Below are 17,813 nucleotides of genomic sequence, written 5' to 3'. Positions count from 1 at the left end.
TTAGATTTTTGCTGCTGAATATGATGTTAGCTGAGGGCTTGTCTTATGTGGCCTATGTCTTGTTGAGTTACTTTCATTCTATTCTAAGTTGGTTGACAGTTTTTATCATCAAAGAGTGTTGAATTTTGTGACACACTTTTTCTGTATCTATTGAGATGATCATGTGATTTTAATCCTTTTTTTGTTAAGGTGGTGTATCACATTAATTTATTTTTGTATGTTAAACCATTCTTGCATCCCAGGGAGAAGTCCCACTTATTCAGGGTGTGTGATCCTTTTAATGTACTGTTGGAATATGTTTGCTAGTATTTTGTTGAGGAGTGTGCTTCTATATTTACCAAGAATATTGGCCTGAAATTTTCTTTTCTTGTGGTATCTTTGTCTGGCTTTGGTATCAGGGTAATGCTGGCCTCATAAAGTGAACTTGAAAGTGTTCCCTTCTCTTCTATTTTTTGGAAGACTTGAGAAGAATTGGCATTAATTCTCCTTTAAATGTTTTGGAAGAATTCACCAGTGAATCTATCTAGTCCTGGATTTTTCTTTGTTAGAAAGTTTTTGATTATCAATTGTATCTTCATACTAGTTTTAGGTCAGATTTTCTATTTCTTCATAAATTAGTCTTGATAAGTTGTATCTTTCCAGGAATTAATCCATTTCTTCTAGGTTAACAAGTTTGTTGGATATATTTGTTCATAGTAGTCACTTATGATTTTTTTTTATTTCTGTGGCATCAGTTGTGTTGTCTCCTCTTTCGTTTCTGATTTTATGTATTTGAACCTTTTCTTTTCTCAGTTAGTTTGGGTAAGTGCAAATTTTATTTTATCTTTTCAGAAACCAACTCTTAGTTTTGCTGATTTTTTTCTATTTTTCCTCTATTTCATTTATTTCTGCTCTAATTTTTGTTATTTTCTTTCATCTGCTAATTTTAGGCTTAGTTTGTTCTTTTATTTCTAGTTCATTATAAAGTTAGCTTGCTTATTTTCAATATTTCTTGTTTTTAATGTAGGTGTTAATCACAACAAATTTCCCTCATAGTATTACTTTTGCTGCATCTCATATTATAGTATGTTGTGTTTTCATTTTTGTTTGTCTCAAGGTATTTATTTTCTTTTTGATTACTTCTCTGACTCCATGGTTGTTGAAGAGTATATTGTTTAATTTCTACATATTTGTGAACTTCCTGGTTTTCTTCCTGCTATTGATTTCTATTTTCAGTCAGAAAAATACTTGGTATTATTTTTATCTAATTCAATTTGTTAAGAGTTGTTTTGCAACCTAACGTGTGCTCTAGGCTGAATAAAGTTCTGTGTATGATTGAGGAAAATGTGTATTCTGGTGATGTTAAGTGGAATGTTCTCTACATATCTGGTATGTTCATTTGGTCTATAGTGTTGTTTAAGTTATCTGTTTATTGATCTTCTGTCTGGATGATCTATCCATTATTGAAAGTGAGATATTGAGGTGTCCTACTATTATTGTATTACTACTTATTTCTTTTTCACCCTGTCAATATCTGTTTTATATATTTAGGTGCTCTAATGTTAAGTGCATATATATTTATATGGTGATAACTTCCCGGTGGTTTGATCCTTTTATCACTATATAATGTCTTTCTTTGCCTCTTGTGACAATTTTTTACTTAAAGTCTATTTTGGATAATCTAAATATAGCCACCTCTACCCTTTTCTGGCAACCATTTGCATATAACACCTTTCTTCATTCCTTCCTTCCAGGCTATATTGTCCTTAAATCTAAAGTGTATTTTTTTATAGATAGCATATAGCTGTGTCTGTTTTTTTTTTTTAAATCCATTCAGCAATTCTATGTATTTTGATTGGGGAGTTTATTTCATTTGCATTCAAAGTAATTATTGATATGGAAGGATTTACTATAACTATTTTTAATTACTTTATGTTTGCCTTATTGTTCTTTCATCTGTCTTTTCATCTCTTGTTGTCTTCCTTTGTGTTTTACTGATTTTTTTTGTATAGAAATGCCTTGAATTTTTCTCTTTTCCTTTGTGTAATTTTTATTTATATATATTTTTATTTAATTTTTTAATTTTTATAGTTACATAGTTGTGTATATTCTATTCTTTGTTTTGTCATTACCTTGGAGTTATTTAAAATATCTTATAGTTATAACAGACTATTTTAAGCTGATAACAACTTAAATTAAATCACATACAAAGTTGATCAATACATCAAATTGATCAATAGAATGAAATGCAACCCAGAAACAAATTCATGTATGTGTAAATATTAAAATATATTTATATAAATATATATTTGATTTATAGTTAAAAGTGGCACTTCAAATGAGTGGAAAAGTTATGTACTATACAATAAATGGTCCTTGGACCATTCATCGTCTATTAAAAAAAATCAAAGTCACTCCATGACAAAACCAAAAAACAAAAAAGAAATTTGGATAGTTGGGGTTTAATGGTTATAGAGTTTCAGTTTTACAAGATGAAAATATTCTGGAGAGTGGATACACAACAATGTGAAAATATTTGACACTATGACACTTCTAAGTTGTACATTTTAAAGTGGTTAAGAAACATATTTTACTACAACTAAAATTTTTTACAAATAAATTGTATTTGGACAACTAAGTAAACTTAAGATAAAATAAACAAAACCAAAGAACTTTGAAAGTGCCAAAAGAGACAAAATAGACTATATATAGTAAATAAATGTGTGTGCGTGTGTATTTCTCCTACCTTGTGGTGAAAAAGACCTTATTGAACAAAACACAAAATGTTTCCTGGTGAAAATACCAAAGTTTTTTTCTATATAAAAATTAAAAACTTTTTGGGTGTTTTGGTATTGGCATAGCACATAAATTCATTATGTTCCATCCCTCCCACTGATTACAGCTTTAAAAACTCTGTAGAAAATACAAAATAACAACTACCTGTAGCCATATTTGGAAGAGAGTCAAAAGTTGGAGAAGCGACAGAGATGGTTCTCATTTTTTTCTCTTTCCTGTTGTGGGTCTGCCCTATTGGTAGGCTCTGGCCTTGATCTGCTGCAGTAGAAGCAGTAAAATGCCAAGAAATATCCCATATTTCTGGCCAGACGAAGGAGGAAAATGAGTTTCCAGAAGGTGGAGAGTGAAAAAAGAATTTCAGAATGAAAAGCTGGAGAGGAGCAAAACAGTAAGCAAGCCATGGATGATGAGAAAATATTGGCAAAACATATATCAGACAAAGAACTTGTATCCAGCATAATGAAAGCACTCATACATCTCAGTTATAAAGACTGCAGACCCAATAAGAAAATGAGCAATTTGAAAAGTTACTTAGCAAAAGAAGCTATACAAAAAATGGCCAATAAGTACATGAAATGATGCTCAATATCAATGGTCATCAGAGAAATGCAAATTAAACTCACAATGAGATACAACTATGTACTCACTAGAATGGCTAAAACTAAAACTGACCATACCAAATGTTGACTGAGATGTGGAACAACTGAGACTCTTAGACTACTACTGGCAAGTACATAAAATGGTATAATTACAGTTGAAAAGATAACTATTGAGTAGTGAACCTTATCTGTTGCCATTTATAGTAATAGTTTTTAAAGAGTATATGTTTGCTCTCCAAATTCTCAGTTTCCATTCCCACTCAAGTCAAGTTTTTTTATCTTTATACTTTCACGTAAACCTTCCTTGCCAAAATGATCAATGACCTTCACAATAGTGAAATTAGCAGTCAATTTCCAGTCCTCATTTTCATCAATATCTAATTTGACATACATGAGCACTTCTCAAAAGGTTTTCTTCACAAGGTTTTGGAATACCACACTCACAGTTTTCTCCTACCATACTATTGTACTAGTCTGTTCTCATACTGCTGATAAACACATACCTGATACTGGGCGATTTATAAAGAAAAAGAGGTTTAATGTACTCACGGTTCCACATGGCTGGAGAGGTCTCACAATCATGGCGGAAGGCAAGGAGGAGCAAAGTCACTTCTCACATGGCAGCAGGCAAGAGAAAGCTTGTGCAGGAGAACTCCCATTTATAAAGCCATCAGATCTCGTGAGACTTATTCACTACCATGAGAACATGATTCAATTATCTCCACTTGGCCTCACTCTTGACCTGTGGGGATTATTACAATTCAAGGTGAGATATGGGTGGGGACACAGCCAAACCATATCAACTGTCTTCTACTCAGTGTCTTTGCAGGATATTCTCCCATCCCAAACTCCAAAATGTTGGAGGGTGACAGGGCTCAACACTGGACCTCTTCTCGTTTCTATCTCTAATTATTTCCTAAGTGATCTTATCCATATCTTGGCTCCCTAATTTAAAACTTACCCCAGACTCTCCTCTGTATTTCAGATTCATATACCCAAACTTGAATGTATAACTGGGATCACACATTTAATTTTTTTCAAAAACTAACTTTTTCAAAAACTAACTTTTTATCTTCCTCTAGCTCTCTTCCAAGTTCTCAGCTCAATAAGTGAACTTCCATTCACCCAGTTGCTCAGGCCAACATCCTAGAAATTTTCCTTGACTCTTCTCTTCTTTCAGAACTTACATCCAACCCATCAGGAAATCCAGCCAGTTCCATTTCTACAATATATTTTCAAAATGAATACTTCTTGCCACTTTTACTACCATCACCTTGGTCCAAGCCACCAACCTTTCTCTCTTTAACTACCTGCAATGGTCTCCTGGCTGATCAGGTCACCCTCCTCCACTCATTTTTTTGTTTGTTTTTTGTTTTTTCTGAGACAGGGTCTAGCTCTGTCACCCAGGCTGGATTGCAGTGGTGCAACCTCAGCTCACTCACTGCAATCTGTGCCTCCCAGGCTCAAGTGATCCACCCACCTCAGCCTCCTAAGTAGCTGGGACTACAGGCACATGCCACGGTGCCCAGTTAATTTTTGTATTTTTGTAAAGATGGGGTTTCGCCTTGTTGCCCAGGCTGGCCTTGAACTTCTGAGCTTAAGCGATCTGGCTGCCTTGGCCTCCCAAACTGCTGGAATTATAGGTATGAGTCACTGCACCTGGCCTACCTCTCTTGTTTCTTTATAGTTTATATTCAAGCAGGAGGTACAAGGATTCCTTAAAATGAAGATATCATGTTCCTCCTTTGCTGAAAATCCTCCAGTTTTTTCCCATCTCATTGCAAAATAATTCAAAGACTTTAACATGGCCTTCAGGGTTCTATCTAATCAGGTTCCTGGTTCCTCTACTGTATTTCTTTCTTCCATAGGCTCACTCTTTTCCAGACACTCTGGCCTTGTAGTTCCTAAGTCAGGCCACATGTGTTCCTGTCTTAGAATTTTTGCAATGGCTGTTTTATCTCAAGGTCTTTTCCTCTCGGTCTTGTAGCCTTCATTCTCTTCTTTATATACAGTGCTCAAATAGCTCTTCTCAAGACACTTTTCTAACGACCCTGTCTAAATTGAACCCTCAATATCCCATCACTCTTATTCCCTTTTCCTATTTTGTTTTTCTGCAAAACAATTTTATTTTTATGTCCCCCTTCCATCCCTTCAATGAAAGTCCCAAGAGTTCTAGGATTTTCTGTGTTTTACTTACTGCTATATTCTCAATATCTAGACAGTGTCTGGAACATGGTAGAATTCAAGAAATACTTGTTTTCTGTTGCTTTAAGCACAGCACTATTAGGCTGGGTGCAGTGTTTCACACCTGTAATCCCAACACCTTGGGAGGCCGAGGTGGCCAGATCACATGAGGCCAGGAGTTCATAACCAGCCTGCCCAACATGGAGAAGCCCTGCCTCTACAAAAAATACAAAAATAAGCCAGACCTTGTGGTGGCACACCTGTAATCCCAGTGACTCAGCAGGCTGAGGCACGAGAATTGCTTGAGCTCAGGAGGTGGAGGTTGCAGTGAGCCAAGATTGCACCTCTGCACTCCAGCCTGGGCTACAGAGTGAGACTCTGTTTCAAACAAACAAACAAACAAACAGAACAGCATTATTATTTTCTTTTTTTTATTATTATATTTTAAGTTTTAGGGTACATGAGCACAACATGCAGGTTTGCTACATATGTATACATGTGCCATGTTGGTGCGCTGCACCCATTAACTCATCATTTACATTAGTTATATCTCCTAATGCTATCCCTCCCCCCTCCCCCCACCCCACAACAGGCCCCAGTGTGTGATGTTCCCCTTCCTATGTCCAAGTGTTCTCATTGTTCAATTCCCACCTATGAGTGAGAATATGCGGTGTTTGGTTTTTTGTCCCTGCGATAGTTTGCTGAGAATGATGGTTTCCAGCTTCATCCATGTCCCTACAAAGGACATGAACTCATCCTTTTTTATGGCTGCATGGTATTCCATGGTGTATATGTGCCACATTTTCTTAATCCAGTCTATCATTGTTGGACATTTGGGTTGGTTCCAAGTCTTTGCTAATGTGAATAGTGCCACAATAAACATATGTGTGCATGTGTCTTTATAGCAGCATGATTTATATTCCTTTGGGTATATTCCCAGTAATGAGATGGCTGGGTCAAATGGTATTTCTAGTTCTAGATCCCTGAGGAATAGCCACACTGACTTCCACAATGGTTGAACTAGTTTACAGTCCCACCAACAGTGTAAAAGTGTTCCTATTTCTCCACATCCTCTCCAGCACCTGTTGTTTCCTGACTTTTTAATGATCACCATTCTAACTGGTGTGAGATGGTATCTCATTGTGGTTTTGATTTGCATTTCTCTGATGGCCAGTGATGATGAGCATTTTTTCATGTGTCTTTTGGCTGCATAAATGTCTTCTTTTCAGAAGTGTCCATTCATATCCTTTGCCCACTTGTTGATGGGGTTTTTTTCTTATAAATTTGTTTGGGTTCTTTGTAAATTCTGGATATTAGCCCTTTGTCAGATGAGCAGACTGCAAAAATTTTCTCCCATTCTGTAGGTTGCCTATTCACTGTGATGGTGGTTTCTTTTGCTGTGCAGAAGCTCTTTAGTTTAATTAGATCCCATTTGTCAATTTTGGCTTTTGTTGTCATTGCTTTTGGTGTTTTAGACATGAAGTCCTTGCACATGCCTATGTCCTGAATAGTATTGCCTAGGTTTTCTTGTAGGGTTTTTATGGTTTTAGGTCTAACATGTAAGTCTTTAATCCATCTTGAATTAATTTTTGTATAAGGTGTAACGAAGGCATCCAGTTTCAGCTTTCTACATATGGCTAGCCAGTTTTCCCAGCACCATTTATTAAACAGGGAATCGTTTCCCCATTTCTTTTTTTGTCAGGTTTGTCAAAGATCAGATAGTTGTAGATGTGTGGCATTATTTCTGAGGGCTCTGTTCTGTTCCATTGATCTATATCTCTGTTTTGGTACCAGTACCATGCTGTTTTGGTTACTGTAGCCTTGTAGTATAGTTTGAAGTCAGGTAGCATGATGCCTCCAGCTTTGTTCTTTTGGCTTAGGATTGACTTGGCAATGCGGGCTCTTTTTTGGTTCCATATGAACTTTAAAGTAGTTTTTTCCAATTCTGTGAAGAAAGTCATTGGTAGCTTGATGGGGATGGCATTGAATCTGTAAATTACCTTGGGCAGTATGGTCATTTTCATGATATTGATTCTCCCTACCCATGAGCATGGAATGTTCTTCCATTTGTTTGTATCCTCTTTTATTTCCTTAAGCAGTGGTTTGTAGTTCTCCTTGAAGAGGTTCTTCACAACCCCTGTAAGTTGGATTCCTAGGTATTTTATTCTCTTTGAAGCAATTGTGAATGGGAGTTCACTCATGATTTGGCTCTCTGTTTGTCTGTTATTGGTGTATAAGGATGCTTGTGATTTTTGCACATTGATTTTGTATCCTGAGACTTTGCTGAACTTGCTTACCAGCTTAAGGAGATTTTGGGCTGAGACGATGGGGTTTTCTACATATACAATCATGTCATCTGCAAACAGGGACAATTTGACTTCCTCTTTTCTTAATTGAATACCCTTTATTTCCTTCTCCTGCCTCATTGCCCTGGCCAGAACTTCCAACACTATGTTGAATAGGAGTGGTGTGAGAGGGCATCCCTGTCTCGTGCCAGTTTTCAAAGGGAATGCTTCCAGTTTTTGCCCATTCGGTATGATATTGGCTGTGGGTCTGTCATAAATAGCTCTTATTATTTTGAGATACTTCCCATCAATACCTAATTTATTGAGAGTTTTTAGCATGAAGGGCTGTTGAATTTTATCAAAGGCCTTTTCTGCATCTGTTGAGATAATCATGTGGTTTTTGTCGTTGGTTCTGTTTATATGCTGGATTACATTTATTGATTTGTGTATGTTGCACCAGCCTTGAATCCCAGGGATGAAGCCCACTTGATCATGGTGGATAAGCTTTTTGTTGTGTTGCTGGATTCGGTTTGCCAGTATTTTATTGAGGATTTTTGCATCACTGTTCATCAGGGATATTGGTCTAAAATTCTCTTTTTTTGTTGTGTCTGTGCCAGGCTTTGGTATCAGGATGATGCTGGCCTCATAAAACGAGTTAGGGAGGATTCCGTCTTTTTCTATTGATTGGAATAGTTTCAGAAGGAATGGTACCAGCTCCTCCTTGTACCTCTGGTAGAATTCAGCTGTGAATCCATCTGGTCCTGGACTTTTTTTGGTTGGTTAGCTATTAATTATTGCCTCAATTTCAGAGCCTGTTATTGGTCTATTCAGAGATTCAACTTCTTCCTGGTTTAGTCTTGGGAGAATGTATGTGTCGAGGAATTTATCCATTTCTTCTAGATTTTCTAGTTTATTTGCATAGAGGTATTTATAGTATTCTCTGATGGTAGTTTGTATTTCTGTGAGATCGGTGGTGATATCCCCTTTATCATTTTTTATTGCGTCTATTTGATTCTTCTCTCTTTTCTTCTTTATTAGTCTTGCTAGCAGTCTATCAATTTTGTTGATCTTTCAAAAAACCAGCTCCTGGATTCATTGATTTTTTTGAAGGGTTTTTGTGTCTCTATCTCCTTCAGTTCTGCTCTGATCTTACTTATTTCTTGACTTCTCCTAGCTTTTGAATGTGTTTGCTCTTGCTTTTCTAGTTCTTTTAATTGTGATGTTAGGGTGTCAATTTTAGATCTTCCCTGCTTTCTCTGGTAGGCATTTAGTGTTGTAAATTTCCCTCTACACACTGCTTCAAATGTGTCCCAGAGATTCTGGTATGTTGTGTCTTTGTTCTCATTGGTTTCAAAGAACATCTTTATTTCTGCCTTCATTTCATTATGTACCCAGTAGTCATTCAGGAGAAGGTTGTTCAGTTTCCATGTATTTGTATGGTTTTGAATGAGTTTCTTAATCCTGAGTTCTAATTTGATTGTACTGTGGTCTGAGAGACTGTTTGTTATGATTTCTGTTCTTTTACATTTGCTAAGGAGTGCTTTACTTCCAACTGTGTGGTCAATTTTGGAATAAGTGCGCTGTGATGTTGAGAAGAATGTATATTTTGTTGATTTGGGGTGGAGAGTTCTGTAGATGTCTATGAGGTGCACTTGGTGCAGAGCTGAGTTCAATTCCTGGATATCCTTGTTACTTTCTGTCTCGTTGATCTGTCTAATGTTGACAGTGGGGTGTTAAAGTCTCGCATTATTATCGTGTGGGAGTCTAAGCCTCTTTGTAGGTCTCTAAGGACTTGCTTTATGAATCTGGGTGTTCCTGTATTGGATGCATATATATTTAGGATAGTTAGTTCTTCTTGTTGAATTGATCCCTTTACCACTATGTAATGGCCGTCTTTGTCTCGTTTGATCTTTGTTGGTTTAAAGTCTGTTTTATCAAAGACTAGGATTGCAACCCCTGCCTTTTTTTGTTTTCCATTTGCTTGGCAGATCTTCCTCCATCCCTTTATTTTGAGCCTATGTGTGTCTCTGAATGTGAGATGGGTTTCCTGAATACAGCACGCTGATGAGCCTTGACTCTTTATCCAATTTGCCAGTCTGTGTCTTTTAATTGGTGCATTTAGCCCATTTACATTTAAGGTTAATATTGTTATGTGTGAATTTGATCCTGTTATTATGATGTTAGCTGGTTATTTTGCTCAATAGTTGATGCAGTTTCTTCCTAGCCTTGATGGTCTTTATCATTTGGCATGTTTTTGCAGTGGCTGGTACCAGTTCTTCCTTTCCGTGTTTCGTGCTTCCTTCAGGAGCTCTTGTAGGACAGGCCTGGTGGTGACAAAATCTCCCTGCATTTGCTTGTCTGTAAAGGATTTTATTTCTCCTTCACACTTAGTTTGGCTGGATATGAGATTCTGGGTAGAAAATTCTTTTCTTTTAAGAATATTGAATATTGGCCCCCACTCTCTTCTGGCTTGTAGAGTTTCTGCTGAGAGATCAGCTGTTAGTCTGATGGGCTTCCCTTTGTGGGTAACCTGACCTTTCTCTTTGGCTGCCCTTAACATTTTTTCCTTCATTTCAACTTTGGTGAATCTGACTATTATGCATCTTGGAGTTACTCTTCTGGAGGAGTATCTTTGTGGCATTCTCTGTATTTCCTGAATGTGAATGTTGGCCTGCCTTGCTAGATTGGGGAAGTTCTCCTGGATAATATCCTGCAGAGTGTTTTCCATCTTGGTTCCATTCTGCCCGTCACTTTCAGGTACACCAATCAGACGTAGATTTGGTCTTTTCACATAGTCCCATATTTCTTGGAGGCTTTGTTCGTTTCTTTTTATTTTTTTCTCTAAACTTCTCTTCTTGCTTCATTTCATTCATTTGATCTTCCTTCACTGATACCCTTTCTTCCAGTTGATTCAATCGGCTACTGAAGCTTGTGCATTCATCACCTTGTTCTCGTGCCATGGTTTTCAGCTCCATCAGGTCCTTTAAGGACTTCTCTGCATTGGTTTTTCTAGTTAGCCATTCATCTAATCTTTTTTCAAGGTGTTTAACTTCTTTGCCATGGGTTCGAACTTCTTCCTTTAGCTCGGAGAAGTTTGATCTTCTGAAGCCTTCTTCTCTCAACTCGACAAAGTCATTCTCCATCCAGCTTTGCTCCATTGCTGGTGAGGAACTGCATTCCTTTGGAGGAGGACAGGCGCTCTGATTTTTAGAATTTTCAGTTTTTCTTCTCTGTTTTTTCCCCATCTTCGTGGTTTTATCTACCTTTGGTCTTTGATGATGGTGACGTACAGATGGGGTTTTGGTGTGGATATTCTTTCTGTTTGTTAGTTTTCCTTCTAACAGTCAGGACCGTCAGTTGCAGGTCTGTTGGAGTTTGCCGGAGGTCCACTCCAGACCCTGTTTGCCTGGGTATCAGCAGTGGAGGCTGCAGAACAGTGAATATTGGTGAACAGCAAATGTTGTTGCCTGATTGTTCCTCTGGGAGTTTTGTCTCAGAGGGGTACCTGGCTGTGTGAGGTGTCAGTCTGCCCCTACTTGGGGGGACCTCCCAGTTAGGCTACTCAGGGGTCAGGGACCCACTTGAGGAGGCAGTCTGTCCGTTCTCAGATCTCAAGCTGTGTGCTGGGAGAACCACTGCTGTCTTCCAATCTCAGTTGGAAATGCAGAAATCATCCATCTTCTGCATCGCTTACGCTGGGAGCTGTAGACTGGAGCTGTTCCTATTTGGCCATCTTGGAGCTCTCAGCATTATTATTTTCTAAAAAGTATTATATGGTGCACTTTCATTCTGAAATATGTACTATCTCTCCCTGTTGGGGTAGGAGTATACATGCTGCCCATGGAATTCAGGCACAGCTGTTGTCACCTTCTCTAGGCAGAAGCTTCAAGAGCCTAAGCATGTTTCACCATGTCTTCTTTGCCCCCCTGCCACAATAACCAGCAATGTTCTAAACAGAGGCTTCTTGCAGCCTAAGCCTCAGAGAAAATGCTGTGGATCAAAGCCACAGTCCATCATAGCATGTGTAGTAAATCAACTTTGCTGCATTAAGCCATCGAGATTTTGGGACTATTCATTTTCACAGTATAATCTATCGTTAGTAGTCCAGACACCCAGACAACTATGGACAAAGGGTGGGTCTGAGAGTACCTAAGACGTATTTGACATATTACATGTTTGCCTGAGCTGGCTCTCCCCTAACAATCTAGTGCTTTGCCACCACAACATTTTTTTTTAAAAAATAAAAATTATAAAAAGCCCTAGGATATTTACTTGGGCATGATCAGAGGTCAATATTTTATTTCTTCATGTTTTCATGAAAAAGCAATATAGGAAAAAATAACTAAAGTATCTTAAGAATTTGAAAGCTATGTATCAAACATGGCATATCTTACAATTAAATGAGAGTCTTATTAACAACACTGATTCCAAAGTTGTGTCTCAGGCTGATGGAACCTGAATCCTTGGGACTGGTGTCTTCAAATCTGTATTATTTTAAAAGTTTCCCAACTGACTCTGATGAAGCCTGGTCAAAAATCAGTGGTTGAGGTAAACGTCTCTCTACTTAAGACCCTAGGAGACACGGAGTGACATACAGACCAATAAAAGCCCTTAGTCTACCCTACTGAAAAACCCATCTAAAGATATTCTTTCATAACCTCTCATTGGATCAAAACACTTCAAATTTCCAATGGAAATTCTTGCATATATAGGATAACTTTCTATAGAAGATATCTTTGCTTTAGTTTCAGTTGTCATTAAATGGAAATGGTTGACTCTATACAAAATTCTCAAGGCAGTTTCACGATCCATCTTTGTAGAAACAGGACTAAGAATACCATCACAATATGGTACGATTGTTCTCTGTTTAGGCAATGTGAGACTGACTTGGACTCAGCAGGAGAACTTCCTTCATTAATATAATATGAGGCAATTGCTTACATTATTTTATAAGAGGTAATTCAGGTAAAGTAGTAGCAATCACCAAGACTCCTACAGGAAACACCAGGATTTTATTGCTAGGTGTCAGAAACAGCCAGTGTTGGATGTGAAGAAAGAAATTAAACACCATGTGGATATTTCTAAATGTAGGTAATATAATCAATAAAGTCTTGCTTCTATTATACAAAATGGCTTTTTTACCCAATCCATACCTGTAGCATAGTTCTCTCCCTAATAGGATAGAGAAGTGAAAGAAAAGGGCTGCAGACATTTGAACCTTTTATTTGACCTTGACGGCAGGAGTGAAAGTCTCATAACGTCAACGTGTTGAAGGAAAGGACGGTTAGAGATTTAGAGAAAACATACTTCTCTAACAATGCTGTAAAATAAAATCAGAAACCTTATACTAATTTGTAATGTATTGCTTTTAGGAACAAGAGAAAATAATATTGAACAATCCCTCTCCAAAATGAGCTGTGTAGTAAGGGTCACCAAGCCAGAAGCAATAGCTGAAAGCAATGTGGTTTGCTGGATTGCAAGGATCAGTTCTGTATCCCTTGGCAGCAAGCCTCAACCTCAACCAGATATACATGCAGCATTCAGAGGGAAACAGATAAACATCTACCATTGCTGACAGATGAAGAGAACTGGTCTACCACATCTTGGCTTCTTTACCTTCATTTTTAGTAATGCAAACACAAATGAGACTTTTCTTTCCCATGAAGTAACTAATTACTAGGTGAGTTATTTCAAGTCCTAGCATTACTACAAAGAAAAACAAATTCCTTTCTGGCACCACCTCAAAAGAAGAATTTCAATTGGATTAGCTTCCTTTAATCTAGATGAACATAATAATACCTTTTTTTTTAACCATCCTTTCGTCGAATCCATTCCTTTCCCATCCTTTCTTCATTCTCACTTAAAAATAGTCTTTGTGACTCAAACACTCATGTTTGAATTATTTAGAAAACTGAGGCAATAAATACAAATCACTTTACATGCATACAGGGAGAGAAAGGTAGAGACAGACAGATATGATAAACAGACTATTCCCTAAAGCTCTAGAATACCAGTTGATACTGTTTTTTAATTTTTTTTTGCTCAAATCAAACCTATGAACTGAATGAAGTGAGAGTTGCCTGTTGAAAGTTTTATTTAGAATGTAACTAACCATTGCTTTATATGTGCTTTTCCCCCTTCCTTATTTCAACTGGCTTATTTTATAAATTAACAGATAAGGCATTTATCATTGCAGGTTGTAGTCACCTAAATGCAGTCTAAAACATTGCTTGGAAAAATGAGAAAATTATTCCAGGTATTAAGTCTTTCTTACTGTTATAAGAAGTAAAGCCTGCCTCTTTTTTTTCTCAGATTCCCTTCAGCTTCTAATTCCTACATAATAGCCAGCAAACTTTTCAAAGATTGTCACTTTAGCAATTTTTTCTTTTTCTAGAGATCTTCATGAAACCTTTCAAAAATCCAATTTACCCAGGGGAAATATTCTTTTATTTGGGTAAAATTGTGGAGAACGTATATTTTAGTTCTTATTTCTTGTTTACCTGCTAGATCCAAGCCAAAAAAAAAAAAAAAGAAAAAAGAAAAAAAGAAAAGAATAAAAGCAAAGAAGGATCTCAATTTCTCAATTGTTCAAAAATTTTGTGTTATTTGCTAACTTGCGCTACTTTTGATATTTGATAATAAAAAATCCCCCATTACATCATTTTATATCATGCTTCACATATTTCATAGTATTTATTTCCTTCATAGTATTTGTGACGTATTAATTTTATGTAATTATTTCTAATATTTTCTGCCCTAGTAGTGTATAATTTCCATAAAGACAAAAGCTATGTTTATCTTATTCATCTCTGTGAAAAGTATTTTTAAAGTTAATGCATAAATTGATTGGAATAAGTGAATGTGTCAGAATGACTGGGCCAATCTGTACAATGGGAGCAGAGACACCTTTTATGTTATTGCTAAACAAAAATGGTCCTGGCCATTTATAGGGCCTTAATCCTTAGTCTATGGATCAAAGATGTGATAACATTTAGAAAGTTGTCTGAAGGTTGCTTTTTTGACAACTTTTAAGAAAGTTCCAGAAATAAGGATTCAAGGAGAATGCTGATGGAGTGCAGCTGCTTTTATACCACATGATACAATGAGTTTCTGAGAATTTGAGAAAGCTGTGGGACAGGCTGAGCAAGTATAGCATTGCAGTGGCCAACACATTCAGAATGCTGGCAGAAGACACAAGACTCCTGCACAGAGGTGAAGAATAGTTTATTACACATAACAACAGCGGTAACAACATTTCTGTGCTGGTCCCTGAGCCCCACTTCCTCCAGGTCAATGTGAGAAGAGCCATAATACACCCGCACTCACCGTGGATTATATTACAGGATGGGAATCTCGAGCTCAGGGACACGGAGTCTTCTATAATGGCAGTAAGCATGCCTGCCCTTTGCTTTAGAGGGAAACATTATATAAACATTTTAAAAACTATAGCCCAGAAAAAAAGACAATCAGTACATCTTTTGCAAGATGTTCAGACAAGTGAGACACATGGAGAATTGTTCCCCAACATCCTATCTGTGGAAGGTGTTCTCCCTGCCAAGGGCCTTTATTAAATTAACTGATACCAAAGATGCATACAGAGATATCCTCTAGTATCGACATGGCTCCCACACATGCTGAGTCAGGAGGGTGGAATAAGGTGAGCGAAGAGCTAGAAAGCCAGATGTCCAGCTAAGAAAGAAAGGGCAGCTGGTGAATACCCCTTCCATCACCTGGTTCTACTGCATTTGATAGGAGTTAAAGATTGACATGGAACCAAAAAAGAGCCCGCATCACCAAGTCAATCGTAAGCCAAAAGAACAAAGCTGGAGGCATCACACTACCTGACTTCAAACTGTACTACAAGGCTACAGTAACCAAAACAGCATGGTACTGGTACCAAAACAGAGATATAGATCAATGGAACAGAACAGAGCCCTCAGAAATAACGCCGCATACCTACAACTATCTGATCTTTGACAAACCTGAGAAAAACAAGCAATGGGGAAAGGATTCCCTATTTAATAAATGGTGCTGGGAAACTGGCTAGCCATATGTAGAAAGCTGAAACTGGATCCCTTCCTTACACCTTATACAAAAATCAATTCAAGATGGATTAAAGATTTAAACGTTAGACCTAAAACCATAAAAACCCTAGAAGAAAACCTAGGCATTACCATTCAGGACATAGGCATGGGCAAGGACTTCATGTCCAAAACACCAAAAGCAATGGCAACAAAAGACAAAATTGACAAATGGGATCTAATTAAACTAAAGAGCTTCTGCACAGCAAAAGAAACTACCATCAGAGTGAACAGGCAACCTACAACATGGGAGAAAATTTTCGCAACCTACTCATCTGACAAAGGGCTAATATCCAGAATCTACAATGAACTCAAACAAATTTACAAGAAAAAAACAAACAACCCCATCAAAAAGTGGGCGAAGGACATGAACAGACACTTCTCAAAAGAAGACATTTATGCAGCCAAAAAACACATGAAAAAGTGCTCATCATCACTGGCCATCAGAGAAATGCAAATCAAAACCACTATGAGATATCATCTCACACCAGTTAGAATGGCAATCATTAAAAAGTCAGGAAACAACAGGTGCTGGAGAGGATGTGGAGAAATAGGAACAATTTTACACTGTTGGTGGGACTGTAAACTAGTTCAACCATTGTGGAAGTCAGTGTGGCGATTCCTCAGGGATCTAGAACTAGAAATACCATTTGACCCAGCCATCCCATTACTGGGTATATACCCAAAGGACTATAAATCATGCTGCTATAAAGACACATGCACACGTATGTTTATTGCGGCATTATTCACAATAGCAAAGACTTGGAACCAACCCAAATGTCCAACAATGATAGACTGGATTAAGAAAATGTGGCACATATACGCCATGGAATACTATGCAGCCATAAAAAATGATGAGTTCATGTCCTTTGTAGGGACATGGATGAAATTGGAAACCATCATTCTCAGTAAACTATCGCAAGAACAAAAGACCAAACACCGCATATTCTCACTCATAGGTGGGAATTGAACAATGAGATCACATGGACACAGGAAGGGGAACATCACACTCTGGGGACTGTTGTGGGGTGGGGGGAGGGGGGAGGGATAGCATTGGGAGATATACCTAATGCTAGATGACGAGTTAGTGGGTGCAGTGCACCAGAATGGCACATGTATACATATGTAACTAACCTGCACAATGTGCACATGTACCCTAAAACTTAAAGTATAATTAAAAAAAAAGAAAAAAAAAAAAAGATTGATGCAGAAAACAGGGGTGAGAAAGACCCAAAATATGCTATTCCTCTCTCTTGTCAGAATATAGTATCATGTGGGGCAAGCTAAATCACTTCTCTTTCATTTCTTCTTATCTGAAGCTTATGAAAGCCAAAATAACCCTTTCAAAGGCTACTTAATCTCTGCTTAATATGCAGCTTCTTTGTTATCCTCAAAAGCCAAGAAAACACAAGAGCAAGAGTTCAGATATGTCAGGGGTTGCAGGGGTGAAGGAAAGCAAAGAAAAGCCATTTGTCACCTGTCATGTAAGGACCCAGCAGTGCTGACACAGAAGTCCTGTGAATCTGGCTTACTCCTGTTCTTGCTAATGCATTTGTGCTAAACTGAACAATAGTTTCAAGGTTTGGAGTAGAAGAGAGCCTTAGTTGTCCAGGACAATTATGCTTGTTATTTTATTTTTTTTTTAAAGCATTACCTGCTTTTGTTGTTTAGAGTGAGGACCCTTTCCATAAAACAGGCCCTCAGGGCACACAGGTAATGTGTAAAGGTTTGTTTTGCAGGGAATAATAAAAAGATCTTGAGGATTTATAAACTGTTCCATCCATTAGAAACTATGTAGATCTGGCATTTAGAGTGAATTATTCTTATTAAGCAAAAATTGAGAAAATTGCTTAAGTCTCACCAGAAGTTACCTGTAGTCTATCAGACAC

This window comes from Gorilla gorilla, chromosome 4 (assembly GCF_029281585.2).
Source record: "Gorilla gorilla gorilla isolate KB3781 chromosome 4, NHGRI_mGorGor1-v2.1_pri, whole genome shotgun sequence".
Classification (NCBI taxonomy): Eukaryota; Metazoa; Chordata; class Mammalia; order Primates; family Hominidae; genus Gorilla; species Gorilla gorilla.
This window is presented reverse-complemented; position numbering follows the sequence as displayed.